Source organism: Bacillus rossius, chromosome 1 (assembly GCF_032445375.1).
Source record: "Bacillus rossius redtenbacheri isolate Brsri chromosome 1, Brsri_v3, whole genome shotgun sequence".
NCBI lineage: Eukaryota > Metazoa > Arthropoda > Insecta > Phasmatodea > Bacillidae > Bacillus > Bacillus rossius.
In genome coordinates this window covers 43,422,988-43,447,298 of record NC_086330.1, presented here as the reverse complement: position 1 = coordinate 43,447,298, position 24,311 = coordinate 43,422,988, and the positions used below count along the sequence as shown (strand labels likewise).

The following is a 24,311-nucleotide window of genomic DNA, read 5'->3' as shown; positions in this document are numbered from 1 at the left end:
AATAACAATTTAAAAGATATTTAATTCAAGGGAAATTATGTACAATTGTCCATAACCATATATTGTGAAATATGTCATTTAAGTCCAAAACTGGTCGTAGATGTTTTCCCGTGCTTCACGTGTCGAGGCGCGAGGCCGCAGTGCGGTCTCGCGCCAGTTACCGTCGGGAGCTCGCAGGGGTCGGACGCTCCGCGAACGCAGAGCCATCAACTTTCGCGCTACATCCAAGTCTCAGCAATAGTGTAAGTTCTTAAAATCCTTTTTACCAGCTCTGCGCCGACCCCACTCAGTCGCAAGATATTTCGTGCGACTCATTAACTAATTAATTTTATCCCAACAGGGAGCTTTGCATTCATTATGTATTTCCATGTCCAGAGTCTAAGGACAGCGTAATTGAGGTATGCAGTTTTCCGGCTTCCACAGCCAATTAATTGTTATCGTCGAAGACTCTTAGCAACGTGTGTCGAGTTCATACTCGTTAACTTACGACTCTTAACTTTCATCGTCTGTAAATGAGTAACTTGTAACGGGCAATCTAATTTCTAATTAATAAGTGACTGTAATGTGTATGTTTCCAGCTTACCGGGTTACGTACTTTTCGGGACCTAATATTTTGCCACAGGTTAGATTGCAAATAACTTTGAAATGTCCGTTTGTATGTGCTGTTTTCCATGTTAACATAACTGCCTGTAGAAGCTATTGCAGCACAGGAGATCCGTGACTATCCGCCGCACCTTTCACATTTTTAATCGGCCACTGTATAAGTCCGTGTACACCAATTTGCTCCCTATCCTGGTCGCGCGTACCGCTTACGCAGAGAGATACGCGTGTCGCAGCGGTCAGACAACAGACGCGGCCAGTACCTGGACCAATAGGTGTATCGGTTCTGAATAAAGTGCAGTGTCGTGTTAACCAGTTTATTATTTATTTATAGGGCTTCCTGGATGGCCTGAACAGCCCGGGTAGGTTTCGATTCACGATGTGCTCCTGCCTGCAGCCACGAGGCCGAACCCTCATTAAAACCCCTGAGATAATTTTTCAAAATAATAACTACTTAAAAAACTTAGACAAGCAGCGGGAGTGGCGTCAACCTCCTTAGCCATCCCTTCACAACCTCTGGCATATTAAATATCACCTACCTCACCTCTCTATGCTGCATCTTCTCCAGTTACCTTACCTGTCACTAGATAGAGATCCCAGATCATAGCCGCATATTCTGATGCCATTAATCGGTGCTTCCTCTGGTCGCACAGGCCACTATGCCTCATCGGCACCTCAGCATTGCATGTGCAATGAATGTGCCCACAATGCAATGCAGTGCAGTGGCCCCTGCCATCGATATTTCGACAGCCACACACGCGGCTATCAGCAGTTGTCAAGTGCATGTGTTTGTCTGCCGACTGTAATTTCCATGTACGTAGCTCTGCTGGTTAATATTGGTTAAAATACAATTCAAAGAAAGTTTTTTGTAGCCAACTTCTATTTATTTATAAATGAGACTTGTTCTTAAGCAATTAGTTTTGAAACCTAGCATGAGTTGTCTCCCACTATCTGCAAACTTTGCGTGTGAAATGAGGCCCTGGCAGCATGACGCCTTCTAGGGCCACAGTAATTGTATTTACTCCACAGACGTGTTCGCGTACCACAGAGACATCATCTTGCCTCGTTTGAGTTAGATGCAAGAGAGTAAGTTTTATTTAATCTATTGACATCTTTCTCCATGGCCGGCCTCTATAGGCCTGGTACAAAACTATCTGTGACTTAGGACACGTTTTTCGTTCGATGTAATTATTTTGTGTTCAGATGGGCCACGAGGTGTGGATCTGCCTTCATATAAAGTGGACCAGCCACGAGGTTTTTCCTACACTGGGCTGCCTATTTTATAACAGTGTAAACTAACCATAATGCACCTGGACATCGTCCCGACCATGGCTTCTAAGCCCGCGCTCCGCACCACTAGTACCAGATCCCGTTTTCGGAGCGCACCCCTAGCTCAGCGGGAATGAGTCAGGCGAACGCCTCGGGTGTGACACCACTAGACTTAAATAAACTTAAGGGCATGAAACCCCAGGGGCTCGACCCCATAAAACAATTAAGGAACAAGACATTAGGACACAATTATTAATTCACATGCATTAAACAAGTGCGTCGTAGCCACTCTGTCCGAGCACTGCATGCATGGAGCAGACAGCGAACCTCATTAACAGTCACCGCGGCCACTGGCCTTAATTAAAGTGCCTGTGACAATGATCAAGTCAGATTTGGAGAAATCCCACTTATACAGTTCACAGGGAGACAAAATGTTAATAAATTTACAGTCGCCAACTTGATGCCACAATTCAAATAATTAAATACTCTAAAATAATTGTTAAGCCTTAAGCACCCAATGACTAGTTGCTAACTTTTAAATGGGCACCTGGAACGTGTTTTTAGCTTATAATAGAGCAAATTAAGTCAATGTAAGTTTTTGGTGCCGACTCACATAGGAGGTGAAAGTTTCCCTTCCATGCAAGGCGGCCATGTTCGGCAGTCTCCTACCACTCTGTGCCGGGCCAAGACGTGTCCGTGAGCAGCCTTCAATTTTGTTCCACCGACTATTCATTCTGTACTCGCTTTAATATTCAAACCTTTTTTACTTCTTTGCTGCTCACGTTGACTCGGCATGTATTTCGTGGACCCGGACTTATCTCGACCGTTTTCCTTAGTGGTTCCGCACCGCGTTGCGGACCATGCAATTTATGGCACTGACCGTCTCCAGCCAACTCGCTTTCGCCAAGACCGCCGCACATACGCCTGCCGGCTGCAACCTCAAACCAGTGTAAGGTGTAATTTAGGATCACGCTCACTGAGCCCCCATAAGACAGTTAACTTTCAGTACTGGCCGTCTCCAGAGCCCTAGTAACCGCGCCTCGCGAGACTGCCGCGGCAAATTCATAGTTTTATGTTAGTGTTGTGTTTTGTTCTGTTATCAGTGTGTTTTATTGTAACTGTACAACGGCTCAGACGCCGCATAGCGCATTCTCATAGTTTTTGTAGTGGTTCTGACACTGCGTAGTGTATGCATAAGGAGTACCGCGTACCCATGCGTACCACCGGAGAAAGCCGTGTATTAAACGCAATTAACATAAACAGTGTCGCTTACGATTATTTCGAACCACTCCATCCTCCACACAGCCGAGCGTCCTCACAGCCAAGTAGGGAAGTTCAGGATATATTTCAAGCCACGTACCTGGTGGGGCACGCGGGGGCAGAGTACCCACGACCCATCACCAACGGCCTAGTGTCCTACTAGCTTGGCAACCCCACATCCCCCCCCAGACAACAGCAGCACCGCGACGCCCGTAGCGCCTGTCAGGTACTTCCCGGGCCTTCTACAGAGGCCGGGTGCAATCTTTTACCTGGGACTTTGGGTGGGCTGTGCAGTGATCACATGAGGGACGTGCCTACAGGATACCTCTACCCAGGCTTCAGCAAGGAAACTGCATTTTCCACCATTGTAATCACACATCTAACATTCCGTGTTTCACATTTCTGTGCAGACTATGTAAATGCCATCACCGCAGTCATAAGACTGAGACGAAGGGTGAGCTTAGTGGAGGTTGGAATGAAGTTATGGTATTTTTTGTCTGGGAGGACTCCAGGCCATCTCTGGTATCTAACCACTGATGTGGTGTGGGTCGTCGGCCCCAAGTATGGTCCACTAAACTTGAAACACCTGAGTGCTTGTCCCTAGCTGCGGTACAGCTACACACTCCCTGCTCAGCCCAGTATGCTGGTACTTAACTGGTACACTCTTGTGAAACTGGAAAAATAAAAATGGATCATCTTGAGAAACAACATGGTTTTAATCACACGTGACTTAGTTTACAGATTTACAGTATGTGAGCAAAATTCTATAACAATTGACAGAATGAAATTACGAATCACAACTTAGCAACAGTGATACTCTATGCTTAGTCCTTGCGGCAGTCTTTTCTGATAAACGAGGGTGGTTAAAACACGTAGCTTTGTCTCTGTAGTGGCTGCAGAAGCTATACTTTAACTTGGCTGAAACAATATTACTTAAAAAGCCAGCAGAAGTATGAGTGGCTGATTTAAGCAAAGTTCTGTTCTGGAGCTGGCCAGTGCTGTAAGTTCAAAACCAAGTGGTAGAAGGGTCACATGGCGGGTGAAGCGGGGATGCGCGGAAGGAATAAGTAAAAAGGTTTAGGTTGAAAAGTTATTATTACCAGAAAAAAATGTGATCAAAGAAACAATGGTGATGACTTCATGCAGGACAACGCATCTGCCCCAGACCACGGCCTGTTGTAGACTGTCTGAGGAGAGGCGTTGCGAGGACTAAGAAACAGTATCGCATCGTGCCAAGCCCACAAAAGAAGTGGTATATATTTATACGTTAATCTTACAAACTCTATATACAGCAAGTATCTTTATTAAATTTTGTGAATGGAAAACATATGGCGGAAGGAAAATAAATGTGGTATTTAAATTTTAAAGTATATACATAGTTTTAAAAATTCGAGTGAAAATGAAAATCGTATGTCGCTTGATGTGACCAATCCATTAACTATTTTTACATTAGGAACACAGGTTTTTTGACATGATAACGTTTTATATATCGATGAACGCCAGCTGCACGCACGAAAAACCATGACTCATTTTCACGTTCTGCCTGAGCTAAGCGTGCAAGAACCGGCCAACCACCGTGCGGGAAAATCATCCATAATATAAAAAAAGGTTAAGGATGACTTTTTAAAGCAGCCATTTAAAAAATTCGATTTATTTGTCCTATTTCGTCATTTCAAATTAACAATTTTATTGACACTAATTTGATTTCAGTGTATTTCTATAAATAATTGTTTGTGATTATTTTTAAACATATTATTTAAATTAAATTTGCAAAAACTGTAAATAATATTTGAAAATTAAAAAGTATGCAATTTTTCATCAATGTTTTCTTATGACATTATCATGTCAATTATCGTTCGTAAACCGACTTTACAGACAACCACCCTTTTAAAATATATTTAGAAGCTTTGAGGGGTTTGATTACATCCATGGGCGCAACAACATGAGTGGGAGGGGGGGTGGGGCAAGAGTATTTTGCCCCCCCTCTGAAACCTTGAAGTGGGGGCAAACGGGGGCAAAGAAAGTGCTGTAGAAGTCGGCTATGTTATTTCTACTAGCTGTGTAATCAATTTTTAGATAATAAAACTGCTTAAATAGCACAATTTTCTACCTTGAAATACAAATTTTCCCGGGGGAGGGACCCCCCGCTACAATAGGGGGGGATCAATGATTCTTTATAAAAAAGTATATTGCCCCCCCTTTGAAAATTTAGTTGTTGCGCCCCTGAATACATCACAGTAAATTGTAACTTAGCCGCAATTGAGAGTTAAAGTTTTCATTGAGCAAAGATATTATTTCACCGATAACTTTGTTAAAATTTTTATCTCAACAGTGTTATAGTGTTAAAATGCATTGTTTGATAATCTACAGGCTTAGGTTCAATTACTGTTAGGACCTTCTTTTTCTAAATTTTTATTTTACTATTTCTCACAAAATTAAATTATTAATTACAGATATTAAATATAGTCCATCCACGGTAACCTCCTACTTTTTTAAACGAACCTTTGAAAAAACACACCAGGATGCAGCATGTTTGGTTCGTTTGCAAAAATACTTTCCATCATATGCATATTAAACATGCATTAACACTAAATTACCGTATAATGATGTTAAATAAAATTTTACAAAAAAAGTAACTATCTATGTACAATATTATTAATATTAATGATCTCGCATGTGTGTAAATGAAACAGTGAGAGAAGTGGTGTGTTGGCAATGATTAGAACGAAATAGTTCCATAGCCAAAATATATATTTTTTGACTTTCCGCATGTATTTAAGAATTTGTGTGGGTATTTGTTAAGTTTGAACATTTTTTTAAATCTCTGGTGAAATAAAAACGTTATGTTAACGGTAAAAAAATATTACGTGCCGAAACCGTGGTCGCGCATTAATAATGTTAATAGTCACTTGTTTGTTTTCTCTTTCAGCCGTTTGCAGTCTTTTCAGATTACGCCATATTGCAGTGTGTTTTAATATATTACTGACCGTGAAATAACGTACAGTTTGTGTTTCAGGATTTTGTGTTAATATTGTGTATTTTAACTTTGTTATATTATTTATTATCTACTATTGTAATGATGGAATTTGTTATCGTTTTGATATTTTGTGTGGTTCTTGTGATTGCTGTAATGGTAATTGGTTCCGGGATGGGGAAAGCTACTTCTTCGCAGCGTCAGATGGACATCATTAACGTCGCTCAGAACTTATATGTTTTAATTAGGAAAGGCGACTTGAAGAAATGTGACGTTACGCAGACGACCGCGTTTCTTCTCAACATCGCAAAGTCAACTGTTCTCAAGTAAGTAGGCTTTTTTCGTTTTCATGCACGTAAAAAAAATATCGACTGTGTCCTAAGTATTGTCGGCCTGTGTTTTAACTCACGAGGTTTTTTGTGTTTTATTTCCAATTTATATTTTTTGGTGTGAGACAACACCGCCATGTGGCGTCTCTGTTGAAAAGTTAACCTAAAATCATATTAGGCCTACTCAGGTCCTAACAATAACAATATAGGCACTTTCAAGTATTTTTATGGGTGTGATACACGTTTGTTTATAACGATGTTTATAAACTTTATGATAGGTTTAACTATAACATAAGGGAGTGATTTTATAATTTGCATTTAATTAGTTTTTCATCTGTTTGGGAGATCACAAAATAAATAAAAAAACACTTAATTAATTTCGTGGACAAAGTCTGTCATGTTTCCATTTAGTGACCACAAAGCAAATATTTGTGACAAAATGCCATATTTGGAACACTGCCTAACTGCGTATTGTGAACGGGTCCCCGGAAAAGTGTTATGACAAATGTTTTTTTTTTTTTTGGTTAGGTACTACAAGAAAGACATTGAAGAAGTTTCAACACCAGGAAAAAAGAGGAAAAAAAAGGCCACAGGAAGGAAAGTCACTTGACACAGTCGACGATTTCACAGTAAATGCAATCAGGAATGCAATTTACAGGATGTACGCTGAAGGTAAAAATTTGATACTGAAGAGTAGTTTCAATATCACTGGGGTAGGCCCTACTTAATTGTATTCATTTCATATATCCATATGCAGATTGACCGGTTCAGTTTTTTTCCCGATATCATCTGTCCTTTAAAAATACTTAACATTTTTGGGTGGTTTGTTAGGTTTCTTTATTGATATGGTATTGATATATAGAATATTGTGCAACATATGAAATAGGTACACGTCCTTTTAAGGTTAGGTTAAAGATAGAAAGAAAATTGTTACATTCTAAAACTACAAGTAATGTTTATATCGTTATACACAGTATACATATTAAATAACCTCAACTTTTATGATGTATCAGAAGGTTAAATAATGACTATTTCCAGTATCAATAATATCCAGTTGTGCGCTTTAGCAGTAATTGGTTACAAATTAGTGAGTTGTGGTCTAAGCAAGCATGGTTATTAAAAAAAAATTGGGATACTTAATTGGCTAAATTGTACTGTGTGGCAGGGTCCAGTACAATATATATTCTATTGCAAAATAGTGTCATGCCCCGCCTAACCCTTTAGAAAATATAGGGGTATTGTTATTTTATAAACAATAGGCCTACTTCATTGTAATGAAGTATCATATGAAAACACAACTTAGCCAGAAAAACTGTGTGTTAGTGTATGAAGTAACAGAAGGTTATAAAACAGTAAAAGTTTAGTATCGCGTATCCGATTCGATACATTGATCCTGATCGCATGATCCTGCAAATATTGATCCTGTGATTGATGATGCTTGCTTTTCTAATTTATTACGTTTAAAAATCCTGTACAAAACCAAAACTAAAAACCTGTGATGATGTAATGAGTTATGATTTAAAGTTGAATAATAATGAAAACATATATGTTTTATTAAACTTATGATAATTATTCTTGCTATACCACAATATTTGATTATGTTCAGGATCTTTGATCTGAATAAATGAAAAAAAGCATGCACCACACGATCAATAGGATGTACAGGTTCATGCATAAAGATCTAGGGATCACATGGGATACACGATACAAAACATTTACCTATAACACAGTGTAGAGCTTGTAACTTATTGATTGCTAAATTGAATGCTGAAATACTAATGTTTTACACAACTTCAATACAAACGCGCAATATAATCGTCATATCATTGCAGACAAAAATACTGCAATGTAGAATTCCTCTAAGCAAACTACAAAATTTAAATTAATTTAAAAGTATTTTTGAAATGTAAGTTTATTAAAACTATTTAATAAATGTAAATTGTGCACTTAAATTATCTTCTACGGGGTTGTGGTTTCGCTTAGTTTTGTGTACCTCTGTTATTTCATGTTTTGTTAATGTATGCAATAAATTTACAGGTTTGAATGTTACAGTCGACACCATTTTGAAAGAAATCAGGGAAAGACAAATAGATTATTATGGTGGAAGATCAAGTCTTCATAAATTGTTAAAGAAGATGGGATTTTCATGGACAACTGTTGATGGACGAAAAGCTTTGATAGAGAATGAAAACATAGTATTGAAGCGAATAGATTTCTTGAGAAAGTATAAAGAAGAAAAAGAATGAGGTGCCAATTTCATATTTGTTGATGAAACATGGATTTTCCAGAGAGGCAAGGCATTAATTTATTTGAAAATTTGTTCTGTGGTCCAATACAAAGTATTTCATTTCCATTTCATATATTTTTCAGGAACTGTATCAAAGTCATGGCAGGACAAGAGTCTACAATCTGCGAAGAGACGTACTGTTGGAGATGGTAAAAGGTTTATTGTTGTTAATGCTGGAGGGCGCACTGGCTTTGTGCCAGGAGCAGGATTACTTTTTGTTTCAGGTCAGAAGACTGCAGACTACCATGGCGAGATGAATGGGGAAACTTTCTTGATGTGGTTTGAAGACATGTTGGTGCATCTTGAGGAACCCAGTGTCATCATAATGGACAATGCTTCATATCACAGCACCCAGGTATGTGCAATGGTAAAGCAGTGTCTTTTTATTGCTCAAATTGTAATGTGAAAAATTTACATGTATTTATTATTGTGTATAAGTACGAATATTCGAGACTAGGTAATACATTTTGCCAGCAATAATTGTTATCTTAATAGTATGCCTACACTACATTTTTATAAACTATAATGTTTGAGCTGAAATTGATTACACACACACACAGATATATATATATATATATATATATATATATATATATATATATATATATAATGTAATTGAATTACATCATAGTGCAAACTAATTTAGTAGAGGGTTTGAAATACCAAATAAATTTTTTTTATTGCAAATAGCATTTGAAAATGACATAATTACTTGTTTGGTAAAAGGACCCACTTTATGAATGCTCTGTTGCCCTACTTAATAAATTAAAATAATATTTTCAAAAAAATTTCTAGTCACTAAACTAACATGCTTTGTTAAATTTAGAAATTCATTACGACAATATGCCAAAACACATGTTTGCTTTGCATAAGTACAGTAGAACCCTGTTATAATTTGTTTTTAAGGGGCTACAAGAAAAAAAAAACATAAGCAGGAAATTCAATTTAGTACTTTTTAGTGTGGATTTATTGCCAATGGACTCAACAAGCTGCATAAAGATATATTTGATGCTCCAATTTGCTTGTAGCAAGCCAAAAACAATTTTTCTTTAACATCATGGTGCTTCCAGCTTCTATCTGCTTTGTCTTTACTTACACATTGTCTCATTGCTGTAAAATTGTCTCATTTCTGTATAATTGTCATAATTCACGACAGTGTTTACAATGGAAATGCTTAAGTCCAGTTCTTTTGCCACTTGAACATGTGATTTAAGTGAATACATTTGAAAACACACAGAATGGCTAAAAATTTATGAATTTATTTGTTTTCCAAGGGTGTCAACAGGCAGTTAACTGCTAACATACACATATACATAGACAGTATAGACAAAGGCTTTTAATTTTTTTCGTCTTCTAAAATTTTATGAAGTGAACATTACAAGCACGAAACGCATAATTTGTGAAACATTATATCCAGGAATTAAATACATTGTCCTTATAGGGAAAATATTGGACTTGAAAAATAATACATTATAGGCAGGAAAACTTTATAAGCAGTAAAATTGTAACAGGGTTCTACTGTCATGAATTCTTATCAGCTACTTGAGTATTTAGTTAAATGTTGGCATAACGTAGGTTGAGAAAACACCTACAACGAACTGGACCAAGGATGCACTGATCGCGTGGCTGGAGAAGAATGAGATAAAACATGAAAATAATTTGTTGAAAGTGGAGCTGCTGAGAATAGCTAAACAAAACAAGCCCCGAATACGGTATATTATTTCGTTTTTTTTACAGCATTTCTTTAAAAGTGAGATAGTTGCAAAAAATGACGTATACGCCTTGTTCTAACACACTTTTCAGATATGAGGTAGACGAGTTGGCTCGTAACTATGGCCACGAAATTCTACGACTCCCACCCTATCACTGCCACTATAATGCAATCGAACTAGTTTGGGCTCAATGTAAACACCATTACAATAGTAACGTGGGGCGGGCCAAGAGATTTGACAATAATGCAGTTGCAGCCATCTGGAAAGAGGCTCTTGATGCTTCCACACCAGAGAGGTATTTTCATGTTGCATGACCAATGGGGTATTCCTTTTGAAGTAGAAATTGTTTTATTTTCCTGTAGAACATTCCTCAAGCTTCAGCAAAACCCTTACCATACATTTTTACATAATACGTAAGTATTGTTGCCTAGCAGCCTGGTCCTACCATTCCTTTTGATAACTTTGTGTGCTAGTGTTGACGTCGTCCGACCGACGACCATCCCTAAGCCCGACCTGCACCCGCCAGTATACTCTCCCGCTAACGGAACGCACCCCTGGCCGTGGCCCACCCGAGTCGAGCGAGCCACCGAGCCGAACGGCCAAACCAGACATTATTATTATAAAGCACACTAAATCCGAGTGGACACCCATTCCCCCTCAAACAATTAATTACGAATTTTGCGACCTTAAAGTCTCTTCCAGACGCAGTCATTTAGTTTTTAGCGTAATGAGGTCAAGCTTGGCGCGGCAGGGGCCGACGCGCCACCGGACGCCATGCCAGTTCCGCAGTTATACTCGACTCGCGGACCGGGACGGACCTACGTCCCACGGAGAGACCACAACCATTGTCTTCATCGCAAGTAACGTCCGGTAAATATAGTCATTTAGCATAAACCAAACCTTTTTCTATTCACCTCTCCGTGCGTGCCCGGTCCGTTTTTTACGGTTCAGGACCTAATCCGACCGCGTAAACGTAAAGACGTCCCGCACCACACCTGGTGCGCAGGGTCGCTCTTCAGCATACGGCACGGGCCGTCTCCCGCAAACCACAGAACTTTTCTTAAGGCCACGCGCCTTCGCGCTGACCACAAACCCGCAAGGAAAACTTCGCCAAGTTTAGTGGCGGTGCGTGTACCACCCCAGTGGGCACGGCACCAGCGTAGAAACAATCGCTTACGGGACTGGCCGACTCCAGTCACCCACAAACTCTGTGTGCCACGTCATTTGTGCGCGCCTAATTTTCATTAAGTGTACTTGTTAACGTAACTTTGCGCCACGTCATTTGTGCGCGCCTAATTTTCATTAAGTGTACTTTGTTAACCTAACTTAACGCCACGTAATTTGTGCGCGCCTAATTTTCATTAAGTGTACTTGTTAACGTAACTTTGCGCCACGTCATTTGTGCTGCGCCTAATTTTCATTAAGTGTACTTTGTTAATGTAACTTTGCGCCACGTCTTCTGTGCGCGCCTCTCTTGCACCAAGTGTACTTGGCCTGCATACTGTTACCCGAGAAACCAGTGCCACGAAACACTGAACATGTACCGGCCTGCACCTCGCAACGGACAAGTAGCCCTCAGGGGCATGTCTGTGCTCAGTAATTGTATGGTGTGACGTCAATCCCTTGAATAAAGGCACGTCGCTACTACGGCAATCCCACGCATTCTTCTTTAACGTAAATTCCCAGACAAGACCGCCGACGGTTATAGCGGACCACGCTGGGGCAACGAACCACGAACCCTCATGGTTAGACACCGAGCTAGCCTGGCGCCCTCCCGGAACATAAAACGTTAATCAGACCAGCCACCCCGCTAGAACTCGCGCTCGGACTCGAACACAAGACCGCGGACGACGGCAAATGGCGCCCCTGCGTGTGGCAAAATTTTAAGCAAAAAAACGTGAAAATTGATCAAAAGGGCAAGAGACCAAGAGCGGCGGACAAAGGATCCATCAACCCCCACCCCCAGCGCTGACATTCCAGCAGAGCGTGCGACGCAGGCGAACATCACAGCCCAGCGGCCACCCCCAACCCCTCTCCACTTCCGCACCATCCCGCTTTCTCTTTCGCGTGAAGGACCGAACACCCTCCCCCCCCCCCCCCCCGCTTCAATCCTCCACCCGTCCGCTTTGTGCGGCTGTCCGGGCGCTCTCGGCCATCGCCTCGCAAACCCATCCGCAACCCCGCCCGCGCCGCGGCCATTCTCGGCCTCTGTTTTGTGCGGCTGTCCGGGCACCTGCCCAGCCGGCGAGCGCGACCCCACGCGCAGACTTGCACAGCGCGCACAGAGCCACGAGTGAAAAACACGAATCGACACAGCTGAACACGCACGATAACAAGAGATGTATGCAGATGAATGCAGCGGGTGTTACCACCTCTACCCGAGATGGTACTTAAACGGCAGGATCGCCGCGGGGTACGAGTGTGGCTATTGTCAAGAGTATCGCACATACGGGATGACGATGTGTGGAAACCTGTCGTGTCCCGGAGGAAGTAGCAGGGGCTACCACTGCGACGAGTGTGCCAGCCTATGGCATCGTGACTGCACCAACGAGCGTGAAGGGACTTTGAGGCGCGAGTCCTTCACGTTCACGTGCGCGCGATGTACCGCAGAACGAGCCACCCAAGTGCAGTATCCGGAAGCAACGCCAATAATTCCTCCCCTACGATACGCCGCGACAATTCACGACATCGAGACGCCACTCACGCAGACGCATGACATATCACAAACGCACGCCCCGACGACATCCGCACCGTCACGTACAACCGTCCCAACGCCGACGACCGTCATCCTGCAGCCAAAAATCCCGCTCCCGTCGCCTCCTGTTCCGGAGCCACCAACCTCGGCGTCCCTCGTAGACCTGACGCCACTCACGCCGACGCACTACGCCTCACCAAGGACGCCTTCCGTCCCGACGCCGACGCTCGTCAACCTCTCGCCGCCAATCCCGCTCCCTCCACCTCCGGGCCCAAAGCCACCAGCCTCAACACCCCTCGCAGACCAGACGCCACTCAACATGACTGTGACAACGCTTGACCCACCGAAGCCGACCGAACAACGCACGACGCCGACCGTCCCACCGCAGTCTGTCACGACGTCCCGAACCCGCCTGGTGTCGGAGACAACTCACGACGCCGGGATGGCCTCGCCACCGCACCTGACCACCGTCACCGTGCCGCGAAGGACCATTCCGACGCAACCCGCATCGTCTCCGACACCCGCCTCATCCGGGACGCCACCAGACTCGACAACGACACGTCGCGCCACACCGTCGCCACCGCCTAGCTTCAACGTCATGCAGCCGTCCTCACTGCCACATGAGTACGCGGTCTCAAAAGGGACGCTGGACAAGGCAACGCCCAGGGCCACGACGCCGAGACGCCTGTGCGAGGCCCCGCCGCCTGGATTCGCCCCGCGGTGCCCGCCTGGCTTCGAGGCCCAGTCGCCACGACGCCGCCCCTCGGACAGCCTGCCACAGCAGCTGCCGTGGCGACGCGCCCTCAAGCCGCCACAGGCGCCACGACGCCGCCCCTCGGACAGTCTGCCACAGCAGCTGCCGAAGCGGCGTGCACTCTGTTCTCCAGAGGCGCCACGACGCCGCCCCTCGGCCGGCCTGCCACAGCAGCCGCCGAGGCGACGCGCACTCAAGCCGCCAGAGGCGCCACGACGCCGCCCCTCGGTCAGCCTGCCACAGCAGCCGCCGAGGCGACACGCACTCTGTGCTCCAGAGGCGCCACGACGCCGCCCCTCGGACAGCCTGCCACGGCAGCTGCCGAGGCGACGCGCCCTCAAGCCGCCACAGGCGCCACGACGCCGCCCCTCGGACAGTCTGCCACAGCAGCTGCCGAGGCGACGCGCGCTCAAGCCGCCAGAGGCGCCACGACGCCGCCCCTCGGTCAGCCCGCCACAGCAGCTGCCGAGGCGACGCGCGCTCAAGCAGCCACAGGCGCCACGACGCTACCCCTCGGCCGGCCTGCCACAGCAGCCGCCGAGGCGACGCGCGCTCAAGCCGCCACAGGCGCCACGACGCCACCCCTCGGCCGGCCTGCCACAGCAGCCGCCGAGGCAACGCGCGCTCAAGCCGCCACAGGCGCCACGACGCCGCCCCTCGGTCAGCCTGCCACAGCAGCCGCCGAGGCGACGCGCGCTCAAGCCGCCAGAGGCGCCACGACGCCGCCCCTCGGTCGGCCTGCCACAGCAGCTGCCGAGGCGACACGCGCTCAAGCAGCCACAGGCGCCACGACGCCACCCCTCGGCCGGCCTGCCACAGCAGCCGCCGAGGCGACGCGCGCTCAAGCCGCCAGAGGCGCCACGACGCCGCCCCTCGGTCAGCCCGCCACAGCAGCTGCCGAGGCGACGCGCGCTCAAGCAGCCACAGGCGCCACGACGCCACCCCTCGGCCGGCCTGCCACAGCAGCCGCCGAGGCGACGCGCGCTCAAGCCGCCACAGGCGCCACGACACCGCCCCTCGGTCAGCCTGCCACAGCAGCAGCCGAGGCGATGCGCGCTCAAGCCGCCAGAGGCGCCACGACGCCGCCCCTCGGTCAGCCTGCCACAGCAGCCGCCGAGACGACGCGCGCTCAAGTCGCCACAGGCGCCGCGCCACAACACCGTGACATCACCGCGGCTACCGGGTCGCCTGAGCTCCCTGCATCTGCCTGACGCAATGCAGGTCGACGCCACGGCACCTGGACGCCCGACCGCCCCACCACCGCACGTGACCGCCACTCGGCCGATGACACCTGTCAACCGTCTGGCACGACGGGCCGCGAAACGCCCGCATGTCGGCAAGGCTGAGCCGGGCCGTGCCGAGCACCTCCCGCGCTTACTGCCCGCCTGCCGAGAACCGCCGGACTTTGGTCGCCGCCGCCCCTGCCGGCCGGCACCCTGGCCACCACCGCAACGCCGCTCGCTGCGAGACACCGCAGCCACACTCGGAACCACTGTCACCCCCGAGAACGAGTCCGGGGAGGTGCTTAGGGCACAACCGCAGAAGACCACGCCGACACCACCCCATGGTGACGGAACTGGACGACGAGGACGAGGAGGCCTCTACTCCAAACCCGCCCGGCACACCGGAACGGGAGAGGAGGCTGTACCCATCCACGCCGTACCAGGTGCCGAGGGACTACGTCAACAGGCCAGCACCCGTACAATCGACGTGGGACAACCTGGGACCAGGACGCTGGCCCTATCAGCCGCCGCCCCCACAGGCACCACGACGCCGCCCCTCGGCCCGCCTGCCACAGCAGCAGCCGGGGTGGCGAGCACATCAGATCCAGGGCGCTGACCATATCAGCCGCTGGCCACCACAGGCGCCACGACGCCGCCTCCGGCCGGTCCACCACCGCGGCAGCCGGGGTGGCGTGCACAGCAGGTACAGAGCGCCGACCCTACCAGCTGCCGACCCACGGGCGCGCACACCTGCTCCAGAACGCGGGGCCTATCAGCTGCAGAGCCGCGAACCGCAACTGGACAGGGCTGCCGGAGCTAGGGGTGCTACCACGTGGCGGGACCATAAGCGGCGCAAGGTCGGGCTTCTCGAGGGGGGGGGCGTTTGACGTCGTCCGACCGACGACCATCCCTAAGCCCGACCTGCACCCGCCAGTATACTCTCCCGCTAACGGAACGCACCCCTGGCCGTGGCCCACCCGAGTCGAGCGAGCCACCGAGCCGAACGGCCAAACCAGACATTATTATTATAAAGCACACTAAATCCGAGTGGACACCCATTCCCCCTCAAACAATTAATTACGAATTTTGCGACCTTAAAGTCTCTTCCAGACGCAGTCATTTAGTTTTTAGCGTAATGAGGTCAAGCTTGGCGCGGCAGGGGCCGACGCGCCACCGGACGCCATGCCAGTTCCGCAGTTCTACTCGACTCGCGGACCGGGACGGACCTACGTCCCACGGAGAGACCACAACCATTGTCTTCATCGCAAGTAACGTCCGGTAAATATAGTCATTTAGCATAAACCAAACCTTTTTCTATTCACCTCTCCGTGCGTGCCCGGTCCGTTTTTTACGGTTCAGGACCTAATCCGACCGCGTAAACGTAAAGACGTCCCGCACCACACCTGGTGCGCAGGGTCGCTCTTCAGCATACGGCACGGGCCGTCTCCCGCAAACCACAGAACTTTTCTTAAGGCCACGCGCCTTCGCGCTGACCACAAACCCGCAAGGAAAACTTCGCCAAGTTTAGTGGCGGTGCGTGTACCACCCCAGTGGGCACGGCACCAGCGTAGAAACAATCGCTTACGGGACTGGCCGACTCCAGTCACCCACAAACTCTGTGTGCCACATCATTTGTGCGCGCCTAATTTTCATTAAGTGTACTTGTTAATGTAACTTTGCGCCACGTCATTTGTGCGCGCCTAATTTTCATTAAGTGTACTTTGTTAACCTAACTTTGCGCCACGTCATTTGTGCGCGCCTAATTTTCATTAAGTGTACTTGTTAACGTAACTTTGCGCCACGTCATTTGTGCTGCGCCTAATTTTCATTAAGTGTACTTTGTTAATGTAACTTTGCGCCACGTCATCTGTGCGCGCCTCTCTTGCACCAAGTGTACTTGGCCTGCATACTGTTACCCGAGAAACCAGTGCCACGAAACACTGAACATGTACCGGCCTGCACCTCGCAACGGACAAGTAGCCCTCAGGGGCATGTCTGTGCTCAGTAATTGTATGGTGTGACGTCAATCCCTTGAATAAAGGCACGTCGCTACTACGGCAATCCCACGCATTCTTCTTTAACGTAAATTCCCAGACAAGACCGCCGACGGTTATAGCGGACCACGCTGGGGCAACGAACCACGAACCCTCATGGTTAGACACCGAGCTAGCCTGGCGCCCTCCCGGAACATAAAACGTTAATCAGACCAGCCACCCCGCTAGAACTCGCGCCCGGACTCGAACACGAGACCGCGGACGACGGCAGTGTGTGTATAGTGTGATTATCATTTTGTGTATATTCATATACCAGTAATACAGTTTTAAAACAATTGGTAAAAATAAGTGGTTTGAATTTGTGTAGTTGTCGTTTTGAAAATGTGTTGCATGTATGTGTTTGTGTTCGTGTTTGTGTTTGTAATTTTATTCCCATGTGATTCATACATATCTGTGTAGTTTCTAGATCTATCAGTGGTGACTTATTTGCAAGGTTTTTTTTTTGTAATTGCAGTCCATTTGCAATTGTTTCATTTCCATAAATAGTTTTGTATTTATTAGTAATTGTGATATTACTTTATGTTATGCTTAATCTTGTGTCAATGACCTTAAAGTTATGGTGGGTTCAGTCAAATACTGTAGAGGGAGAATACAGGACAGCTCGCTCGTTTTCGCGAGAAACCGACGGTGCTGCGCTCTCGCGGCCCGGCGTGATGACTACCCCTAGCTGCCGCGACCACGGCCGCGCCATACGAAAACTTCTGAAACTAAACTCGCTGAAGTACAAAGAGTAACCGTCAGAATTGAAAGGAATTATTATTAAATATATATATTTTTTTAATTCTATTGCCTTAAAGAACGTAAAAATTTTCCCCAAGTCAAAATATTTATTTTAGAAAAACATACTATCGTGAGTTGTAATATTTCCCACTTCCCGCTTTCATTGTTAACTAAATATGCCTTATTTCTTGTTTTGTTCATATTATAGTGATTTTATGCTTTGTTTTTTTCTTCTTATTTTCACACAATTCCTTTTCAGATGCTGTATTTCCTCGCAAAAGCATCGTTTACACTTTTTATAAAACAATTGATTATGACATTAAAATATTTTTTTTACGATGAATGTGGGAGAACCCGGAATAAAGAAAACAAAAAAGCAAAAGTTATGCACATGTAAATTGTATGGAATATCTAGCATATCAGTGGTTATAATAAGGTATGATCGGGGAAAATAAACTTCTTGCTACCTATTTAGGTACAGCTGGATAAAATTTTACAAGCATATTCGTCTCTTGTATATTATTTGCCTTTTTCATTTACAATGAAAGTGAATCTTGTAAAACTGGTTCTAGCTCTGGTACGTACCATTGTAATAATGCATTTATTTAAATATTATTTTAAAGTAACGAGGTATTAATACATATTTAATATTTATGGTAGCTTATTAAGATGGTGCAATTGTAAGTTCTAATTTAAGGATTATATTGTTTATTTACATTGTGTCAAATGCTATGTACTTCTACATATTTATGTCATACTGAAATTATGTATTTTTTCATCTCCCTTTAATTTTCAATATTATATAATGTCCATGTTATTTAATTTCATAATATCGTGTTCAAATCTCTGTTAACTGTACATATAATTATTATATACGTATTATACACTATATGAACGACTGTACTCATATTGCACATATTTATAAAAAAACTTTTAACCAATAGGCCGTTGAACGATAGAAAATCAATAGTATTTAGTGGCTAAAAATTTTGGATGATTTAATTAATTCATTAGATAATTCCCTAAATGAACGATGATTAGCAAGAGAATGCTTTGAAAATTTTTACTTAAATTTTCCTTGAAAATATGCTGTTCATTGTTAACTATTTTTCACATCGAAAGCAACTAACTTTTCAGCAAATAAATTTACATCTGCATGGCCGCAAAGAATACGAGGGTCAACACAATTTTTTTTCAAAAGAATCTTTTGATTAGGGCGCGGTTACACGGGACCCTGAACTACTTCAGGTGAACATGTTTAAGTAAACACGTTTACAAACGCGAAAGTGTACGATTACACGGTAGTTGCTGAAAAGTGTGTTTAGCTCTAAAACCGATTGTCTACTGTCAACGAATGACTGTGTTGTTGATCTCTATTTTGTAATTGTATCCAGAAAACGCGGGATTTTCTCACTTGTTTATACAGCATTATCAGCAGAAATGGAATGTGTTTACATATTGCTCAATATTTTTTTACAAATCGGGAATGCAAACAACATGCACAGTAAAATTTTTAAACTTATTTTTTATTATTTTTTGAGCGAAAGTACCTATCTAAGTTTTAAGAAAATTAAGGTCAGGATCAATTAAAATATATATATATATATATATATATATATATATATATATATATATATAATTATCTGTTGATTTTTTTGTTGCATTCAATAAAATATTACTCGAACTTGTGCCAGAAACACTTAACATCTTGAATTTCTGCAAAAGACTGTTTATATTCTAAACAGCCAATCAGAGGCTAATGTAGAAGATATGTCGATCTGAACTACTTTGCCAACCTGTTTAAGTTAAATGGGAAATGGCCTCGAACGAAACATGTTCAGACTGTGTGTAACCGCACTCAACAGCTGAACATGTTCACCTGAAGTAGTTCAGACTCCCGTGTAACCGCGCCCTTAGTCTAGGTGCAATGACGAGTTGAATTTAATACATTTTAGGCTTGGAATGCATGGCCGTGGGTGCTGTTATCACGCCGAGCCGCTAGGTAGCAGCACTGACGCTCTTCGCCCGCGCGGCTGTGCTATTAGTATAGAGCTGTCCTGTATTCTCCCTCTACAGTATTTGGTTCAGTGCTGTAGGCAGATTTCAATATTCAGATAAAATTTCAACGTAGAGAATTTTGAATATTTTCATCTAGCGAACTTGAATAGGTATTTACACATGTAGTTCTTGCACATTAGTATTTTCAAAAGTTATGTTATTATAGTGAAATACATATACAGTAAATCATCAAAACTATTCAAAAAATTAAATTTTCGCTATATCTCACTGTTTTTGTCTGGGACAAATTTTAACCAAAAACAAACACAAAAGTTATGAAATAAATATTTTATCATATGCATTCTAAGCCTTTATTGATAACAGAAAATATTTACAGCTTTATTATATCTTGAATAAACCACTCAAATTTTTTTTTTTTTTCAGATAACATAAAACAAAACATGTTACTTCAAGTATTAAATAATAGCTTTGATAGTTGAGGAAAACACATTAAATGAGTTTTGTTGTGTTTAAAAATAGTTTCTTGTGGAGTGAGTTCAAAATTGTATGTAATAAAGAGCATGCCATGCATTGTTTACTATGCCGTTTTGACAGAAACAAACATATTTTGTTATAGAGTGGTTTTTGCTATAAACAGGTCATTTATATAGAGGTTTTACTGTATACATTAATTTTTTTAGATGGGCGAGGTGTGTGGATCACGTGGAGAAGCTAATTCAAGCAGACTGGGAGAGAGAAGTCCACATAGACAGCGGCACCATTCCTCCACTCATCATCCACCTCGGCGAGGATAGTTCAAGTGAAGACAGTGACAGCGAAGAATTTGAGGTTACGACACAGCAAGTAGATGGAGACAGTGAAGTACTGGCAGTTCCTCTTGATGATTTACCTGGGTGTTCTTATTGAGGTCTGTATGTAATAAACACCTGGGCAACTGTAAGTATTGGGGTTTAAATCATTTTTTTTTCTTTTATGCATTCCCATTAAGTATGTTGATTACTGGAACTTTATGTATTAACTTTATATTACACATATTATAAAATTAATAATAAATTTCATTTCTGGATTCGTATAGGTGTATGTGAAACATTTTATTTTGTTGTGTCTCTTCATTTTTCAGTGAACTTACTTGGAAAACAAAAAGCCAGTCCCCATCCAGGGCCACAAATAAATAATGCATATAAGTGGTATAGAAATTACTGTCAATTCTTTACCACAATTTTGACGTCGTCTGGCCGACGACCACCCCAGAGCCCGACCTGCACCCGCCAGTATACGCTCCCGCTAACGGAACACACCCCTGGCCATGGCCCACCCGAGTCAGGCGACCCGAACAGCAATTAAAGACAAAGCCGCGGAAACCTGAGTAGACAAGAGAAGAACCGTACCCATTCCTCCTAAAACATTAAATTAGGATTTTAGCGACAATAAAATCTCTTCCAGACACACCCGTTTGGAGTCTAGCGTAATGAGGTCACGCCTGGCGCGAGAGAGGCCGAGCCTCCCTCGGACGCCATGCCAGTTCGGCAGTTCAGCGCAGCTCACGGGCCGGGGCGGACCTACGTCCCACGGAGAGGCAACATCCTTTGTCTACATCGAAAGTAACGTCCGGTAAATATAGTCACTAATTAACCAAACCCCTTTTATTGCTTAACCTCTCCGTGAGTACCCGGCCCCTTTTTTCGGTCCAGGACCTAATCCGGCCGCATCAACTTAAGGACACCCCGCACCACACTTGGTCAACGGGGCTGCTCTTCAGCATACGGCACGGGCCGTCTCCCGCAACGTACAGAACTTTATTTAAGGTCACGCGCACGGCGCTGACCACAAACCCGCAAGGGAACTTGGACAAACTTAATTGCGGTGCGTGTTTCACCACAGTGGGCACAACACCCGCGCCGAGACATTTGCATACGGGATTGGCCGTCTCCAATCGCGCACCCCCTTAATTCAGTGTATTTTTGTACCCCGTATTGTGTATTTCTAACTTGTGTTACCCGAGTAACGAGTGCCACGGAACTTGTGCGCACCCCCTTAATTCAGTGTATTTTTGTATCCCGTATTGTGTATTTCTAACTTACGTTACCCGAGTAACGAGTGCCACGGAACTTGTGCGCACCCCCTTAATTCAGTGTATTTTTGTATCCCGTATTGTGTATTTCTAACTTACGTTACCCGAGTAACGAGTGCCACGTAACCTGCACGCACCCCTTAATTCAGTGTATTTTGTGTCCCGCCTTTGTGTTACGAAATTACGTTACCTGCGTACCCAGTGAGACGTCTGAGACATAACAGCATCCGAGGCCACGTAACGCGGAACACAGACAATACGGCGCCACGAAATAACAAGTAAAAACCCCCCCGGGGACCTCTGTAGAGTGTTGTATTGTGTACGACCCTCTGAATAAAAGGTACGACACCGCCACCTCAACTCCACGTCTCTTATTTAAAATCATCTCACGCAACACCGCCGCCGGCCCTAGTGGGCCACGCAGGGGCACATACATCCACGACCCCAAATTCACGACTAGAAACGAGCTAGTCTGGCGCCCACCCGGACAACACAGATCAAGAACCGCCTTTTCCCACTAGGAGCCACACCGGGACTCGAGCCCGAGACCCCGGACGACGGCATTTGGCGCCCGCTGCGTGGGGCAGAAAATAACGTGAAAAATTTTTTTTTCCCCCTTCTGGACATTTTCAAGATAAATTCACCAACAGGCGACAGCGGAGACACGAAACGGCCATTTTGGACACAGGAAGGGTCGAAGGCCAGACAGACCGGCGCGACGAGGCGAGCGGATAAAGGACACTCCAACCACCCCCACCCCCGCACGTCATCACGGCGAGGCGAGCAACGGAGCGACGTCACCACCCCCACTCCGCGCGGACCGTTTTCGCCTCCTCTTTGTGCGGCTGTCCGGGCACCTACCCCCACCTCGTCACCCCGCTTCACGCTCTCCGCTTCGGGCAACCATCCTGATACCCCCACTCCGCGCGGACCGTTTTCGCCTCCTCTTTGTGCGGCTGTCCGGGCACCTGCCCGCCGCCGATCTCAAACCCGCGCGCTACAACACGCGCCCAGACTACGAACAGCCCGTCACAGACGGCGAACTTGAACGTACAACATACAGCTCAACATGCAGGCACCACCTACAGACCTCGTGTGCACGCGTTGCCTATTACCAAGGGAAATAGACCTATTGACGGGATCACTGCCGTGGTACAGGACATGCCAATGCGCGAACACCCGGGACAACGTCACCGAACAGACCTGGGGCAAGCCCTGGAGCGAGACGTTACCCGGCGAGCCGCACACCCAATTACCGTGGTCATGGGCACCGCTTAAGACGGAGGCACAAGCTAACGTCACACTGGGAGGCATACTACCGACTATGGGCCTCACGAGTGCCCGGACCAATCTGGCACCCAAATACATCCCACCACCAAGCGCAATCACCGGACCAAACACGGGGATGCATACACGCAACCCGTGCTACACAGGGAAGTTAGCACTACCCGAGTTCAGCGGAATAGGGCACGAAGTACCCAGAGACTTCCTAACACACTGCGAGGTTAGACTGGCACGGTCCGGAATACCGACCGATGAATGGTCGGGGCGAGCGAGCGAACAGCTGAAGGGGACCGCCCGCCAATGGTGGAACATCTGGGGACGCTTCGGCATGCCCTGGGAGGAGTTTGCCACGTCATTCAACCGCCGATTTGACACGGAACACGCACTGGTCCAATGCACGACACAGTTCTATGGCGAACGCCAACGCGACGGCGAACCCGTCGAGCAGTTTCTGGCCAAGAAAATGCAACTGTTCAATCGAGTAGCACCCGGCGCCGCGCCAGCCACCGCGCTCGCAACCATTACCACCCTCCTACACAATGAACTGCAACCGTTCATGCGGTGTTACCGCGCAGAGGAAGTCGAGGATTACGTCCGACAAGCCATAGACACGGAACGGAACATCCGGGGACTGCGACACTACGACCCCCCGAACACCGACCGGGACCTGGCCAGACGCCCAATGGGTCAGAGAATAGCCAGCGTCCAGAACCGGGAAGCAGGGGGCTACCCACCCGACCGCCCGCGACGAGCCATTGAGGACGCACCACCACCTGGTAGGCCCGATGGGTCATCGACACAGCAGGAACCCCCACTACCGCGATGCCAGTTGGGCTGCCCCGCAGGTACCCTCCACTGGCATGTCGACTGCCCACGCCGGCAAACACCACCCTTCACCAACACGTCGGGAAACGCCCACCCGGGGGCACGGCGGTAAAACCCGCGCCTCCGAGTAACCCGAGCCAACCCACACCCGCCGCGGAAGCAGCCACACCGCAGATAAACCAGCTAGTCCGCCCTCGCGACAGCCTACTCCGTATACCAGTGGAAGTCAACGGGC

The 24,311-nt window shown here is 46.1% G+C and overlaps 1 long non-coding RNA gene across 3 annotated transcripts; it reads left to right on the top strand.

Annotated features, from left to right (window-relative positions):
- The first annotated feature begins 6,126 nt into the window (after positions 1-6,126).
- On the top strand, positions 6,127-20,865 carry LOC134535281 (uncharacterized). 3 transcript variants are annotated; one of them, XR_010075603.1, is made up of 5 exons: positions 6,127-6,429; positions 6,961-7,104; positions 8,470-8,868; positions 8,944-9,074; positions 20,577-20,865. It is a non-coding gene; the product is annotated as an uncharacterized LOC134535281 (long non-coding RNA). The 3 variants fall into 3 exon arrangements; XR_010075599.1 differs by having other exon boundaries at positions 6,129-6,429; positions 8,470-9,074; XR_010075604.1 differs by lacking the exon at positions 8,470-8,868 and having other exon boundaries at positions 6,174-6,429; positions 20,577-20,859.
- Positions 20,866-24,311: the final 3,446 nt, after the last annotated feature.